Source organism: Limulus polyphemus, unplaced genomic scaffold (genome assembly GCF_000517525.1).
Source record: "Limulus polyphemus unplaced genomic scaffold, Limulus_polyphemus-2.1.2 Scaffold1005, whole genome shotgun sequence".
NCBI classification, from domain to species: Eukaryota; Metazoa; Arthropoda; class Merostomata; order Xiphosura; family Limulidae; genus Limulus; species Limulus polyphemus.
Genome location: NW_013666615.1, coordinates 215,747 through 220,750, shown reverse-complemented (window position 1 = coordinate 220,750; position 5,004 = coordinate 215,747). Strand labels below are relative to the sequence as shown.

Sequence of the window (5,004 nt, the reverse complement as noted above, 5' to 3'; positions counted from 1 at the left end):
ATTCTTGTCTGGAGATGGGAAAGTGACGACCTGGTAAACACTTATACCGAGAAAGTTACGGGAAGTTGTGCTGCATCAATCCCATGATAGTTTAACAGGAGGACAGCTCGGAGTTAAGAAGACACTGAGTCACCTACGACAGAGATTTTACTGGATAGGTATGAGGCAAGATGTGGAAGAATGGTGCAGGACCTGCAATACATGTTGTGCTAAAAGGGGACCCAAGCATAAGGGACGTGCTCCAATGAATTTATATCAAGTTGGCGCACCAATGGAAAGAGTAGACATTGACATTGCTGGTCATTTGCCCCAAACTCGTGCTGGAAACAAGTACATTTGTGTGGTGATGGATTATTTCACCAAGTGGCTTGAGGCATATGCAATACCAAATCAGGAAGCTACAACTGTAGCTTCAGCTATTGGTGATTTCTTCTTCAGGTTTGGTATGCCATACAAACTGCATTCAGATCAAGGCAGTAACTTTGAATCAGCTGTGTTCCAGGAATGCTGCAAGTTGTTTGTCATACGAAAGACCAGGACAATGCCACTTCATCCACAGTCTGATGGGATGGTAGAAACTTACAATTGGACACTGGGACAGGAATTGGCAAAGTTTTGAAATAGCCGCCAAGATGACTGGGATGTCTTACTCCCTCTACTGTTGATGGCTTATAGAACAGCAGAGCATGAAGCCACTGGATACACTCCAGCAAAGTTGATGTTTGGTCAGGAGCTTCGGTTGCCAGTGGATCTGATAACAGGACGCCCACCTTACGAAGAGTTGCCTGAAAATGTGTCAGAGTTCGTGAAAGTGTTATCGGAAAGGATAGATGATATTCACCATCAAGTGCGTTCAAACTTGAAAACGTCTGCTGATTCGATGAAGCTATGTTATGATAAGAGATCTACTGAAGTCAGTTTTGTACTAGGAGACAAGGTTTGGTTGTATAATCCCAGGAAGACCAAAGGGAAGTCTCCTAACTTGTCATCTCCATGGGAAGGCCCATATGACATAGTGGACGGTCTCTCAGACGTGACTTTTCGAATTAAATGTGGTCGGCGAGGTAAACCAAAGGTGGTGCATGACAACAGGCTTTGGTGTTATCATGGTCCAGGACATTTCAGTTGGGTTGAAGTGAACAATGGAACAAATGACGCCGTTGAAGACATGTCACCTGAAAAAGCCACTGTCGAAGAAGAAACTCTACCTGGTTTAGAGAAGGGAAACGGTGAAGCCATTAATGAAGCTACTACCACTGTGTGACTGTTACCGATAATGGAATATTTCCTGATGGAGCAGATAAACCCCACATGAAGCAGAAGCCAACGAGAGGGAGACCAGTACGGAAGAAGATAAGTCCCGTAAAATTTAGAGACTTTGTTGAATTGTAATTTTTTGTTTGTAAATTCTGTACATTCAATTAAATTATTGTTAATTGTTTATTGGTTTAATGTAAGTGGCTATTGTTCGGGACGAACAATACTAAGGAAGGGGCAACACTTGACAGCGGGGGTCACGTGACGCTAGTAACACGTCATATTCTCGAAGGTTCGTGAATGCTCGAGCGTTTACTAGACTTCGGTATTCTTGTATATATAAGACCGGTAAGAAGTGACGGCAACAATGTAATTGAACTGCGGACAGAGAGAGACGTATTGTTGAGTTGAGCACGTGAGTCGTTAGTTGTGAATTATAGTGTTTGTTTTAGCGTGACTGTGGAAATTAAGTGTATTGCAAAGTTGTATTCAGAAAGAATAACCCAGTTTTATTTAAGAAAAGACTTGTATCGCTAAAGTTTCTTCGGAAAGAATTTTTACGGAAAATTAACTAACGACCAGAGATGTAACAATATTCTTATGACAGCGGAAGTCACGTGACGCTGGTAACACTTCATGAGTTTCTAGAAGGATCATAACTTTTTCTGGCAGCTCTAGTCTTTTCTAGGCGCCCTCTATTTTAGTATATAAGCCCGGCAAATAAAGCAGAGATAGAAAAATTGCAGATAGACAGAGATAGAGACAGAGAATTGAGTCAAGTGAACGGTAGTGACGGTAATATAAAGTGTGTGTTTTGTTATCGAGATTGCAAACGTATTGACTGTGGAAATTCTGTGTAATATAAAGTTGTATCGAGAAATAATAACCTAGTTTTAGTTAAGAAAGGACTTGTATTGCTGAAGTTTCTCAGAAAGAATTTCTATGGGAAATTAACAAACGAACAGAGACCTAACAATAATATGTAGTTAAACTATAACATCAAATTTTCCTTCTCTGTAAATCTGTATAAGTTGCAAATTTCTGTGATTTCTGTTTCAGTCTGAGAAAATATCATATTATGTACTTAAACTATAACATCAAGTTTTCCTTGGGTAACTAATGCTAATACATGACTGATCATTTTGCGATTATTTATTTTTTCAAGGGGATAGCAAACACTTGATATAACAGTGATGACAAACCTATGTTGTAAATCAGAAATATCAATTTTAATTTTGATCTGTGAAAGTAAATTATTAACTCCTAAGGGATCAAGAACGTATCTCAATTTTAATGGCATTAATAAAACACGCGTATTGAAGCAGTTAGGTGTGAAATTTTATTCCTCTCTCTTAATTTTGTATTTCATATTCATATTTAATTGTTAGCTTCTTTAAAAAGTTGCTCGGCCTCGTGTAATGCCATAATTTGTAATGTTTCACGCAAATATATATATATATATATATATATCTGTATCACATGCTTGATCTTGTCAGTTACTACTTTTTCAAATCAAAATAATAAGCACCGTCTAAATATGCATTCCCGAAAATGAAATTATACATTTAAAAATATTGCGGTAGGTTACAATTTAACTACAAGCTATTTTCACCTCTGTTACCCTAAGGTTTTTTTATTGTTAATATCTTATATTATCATATTTGTAATACTGTAATTTGTAAAACTAAAAGTTGACACAACAAAGGACGAAATTGTAATAGTTTTATTCTAGTAATAGTATTACTATTAGTATTGAGTCAGTGAGTGTACAAACTCTGAGTCTTAGCATTGTTTGTATGTTATTAGGGTTTTGCACTAGAAATTGATTAATATTATTTTAAGTGATAGAAAATATAAATAAGTAAGCTTTACTTATTACTGACGTTGAGACTGAGTGAGTAAAACTACGAACTCGGTAGGCCTACTTGCGCACTAATTCGTTATTGGATTTGAAATTTGAACGATCGCAGTCATGTCATTTTTATGATGTGTAATTCACGAGAGAAAAATAAAAAAGTAAGTTCAACTTATGAATCTTACCAAAGCATAACAAATTAAATTTATAGAGCTCTATTAGTATTAAATTTAAAATCAGGTATACTTGTTAATGTTGTTTCTAAAGTAATGTGTGTGGTGTTTCAAAATGCTTTTTATTCATACATGATACAGTGATCCTATACTTAATATATATTCTAATTCTTTCGATTTGTCATGTTCAAGGTTAATGATGAGAGTTGGAATTCCTCAAAACTGGTATAATTCAGTGATAAATGGTAAATTGAATGATTGTTTGGGCTTCTCATTTGTTTTTTACTTAAATTTAGTATCTTATGTGACGAAGTACTGGTTTCAATGTGTTTTAACTTTTATAGTAATTAACATTATTAATGTAAAAATCATGTCAATGTTTCACTTATAAACATTGCCACTGGACATGATTTTTATGCTGACTAGAATTCCTTTGTAGTAATTAACATTATTAATGTAAAAATCATGTCCTATGCCCCACCTACAAACATTGCCACTGGGCATGACTTTTATGCTAGATGGGGCAAAATAGTCCATTGTTAAACCTTGGAAATGGTTTTGGTAATTCCCCATTTTGACAGACTTAGCAAGCATAAGTAAATTCTAATTTTATTTAACTAAATGTGAATCTTGTAGGAATATTAGGTATGTTGTGGAGAAGTGTACAAAATGTGATGATTACACAATGTAAGGGTTTGACATATTAAATCATGTATTTTAGACCATTTCACTGATATGTAACACAAAACTAAACTGTTAGAATTCATGTATAGTGGGATCATGCTATATTGAAATTCATTTTCTTGCTGCAAAACCCATCTTTAAAAAGCAAGAATATAAAGCAGTTCAATAGAGTAGAAACAGTCATTTCCTTATACAATGAGTCCTTTTTATTGTATTTTATAAGCCATAAATTTAAAATTATTTTGAAATAGGAAGTAATATTGAATTTTAGAGAATACATTGTACTAGGGTTTTAAAAAAAGCTATGGGTTGGGAGACTTGCCAAACAGCAAGCTTGTTATGAATTTGTAAACAGAAAAAACAGTTTTAGCAATATCCAGTCTTACCTATTTATAAAATTGCCAGAATAATATTAGTAGATACTTAGTAAAAAGTGTAAGACTGTTAGTATGATCTGTAAGGAAGTTTGAAATGGCTGTGGTTTAGTACCAAGGTTAATTGAAATTATTATGGTTGTTACATGGTGTTTTACTTCATACTGAACAATAAATAAATATTCAAGGTTCTTTAGAAGATCATTTCTTTTCAAGAACAAAGCATTTTTTAGTATCACATACAATTCGTTAGCAATACATTTTTTTTTTGCTGGGGAAGAGATGGTTTAACATTAGTTTTTGTTATTGGTCCTATGCATTTGTATTATACATATGCTTACTGCTTTCGATGATCAGAAGAAAAGGTTTTAAGTTTGGCTTACTCTGTGTTTATTCTTATTTGGAAGGGGTGGGGAGATAATGTGGGTACCAAGAAATTGTATTATTTTTATTCTGTTATACTTATTTTACCATGAATAGTTATTAGTGTTTAAATATGTTTTTTTGCAGTTACATTCATTCTTTTTTACTCAAAACTGATAAATGGTAGTATTTTAAGTGGAACAAAAAATACTACATGAATGGCTTTCTAACTTATGATCTTTTTGCACATGAATTATTTGATGATATACATAGACACAAAACTAAGAACACATCAGTA

General features: G+C 34.2%; 1 protein-coding gene and 1 long non-coding RNA gene across 7 annotated transcripts in view; both read left to right on the top strand.

The window, feature by feature from the left end:
• The window catches only part of LOC106461661 (protein tramtrack, beta isoform-like), a 47,513-nt gene that overhangs the window by 19,492 nt on the left and 23,017 nt on the right, over positions 1-5,004 (top strand). The window lies entirely within an intron of this gene.
• LOC111086300 overlaps positions 2,964-5,004 on the top strand; it is a 5,291-nt gene continuing 3,250 nt past the window's right edge. The window contains exon 1 of the long non-coding RNA XR_002611025.1: positions 2,964-3,273. This is a non-coding gene — a long non-coding RNA (uncharacterized LOC111086300). The remainder of the gene's footprint in view (positions 3,274-5,004) is intronic.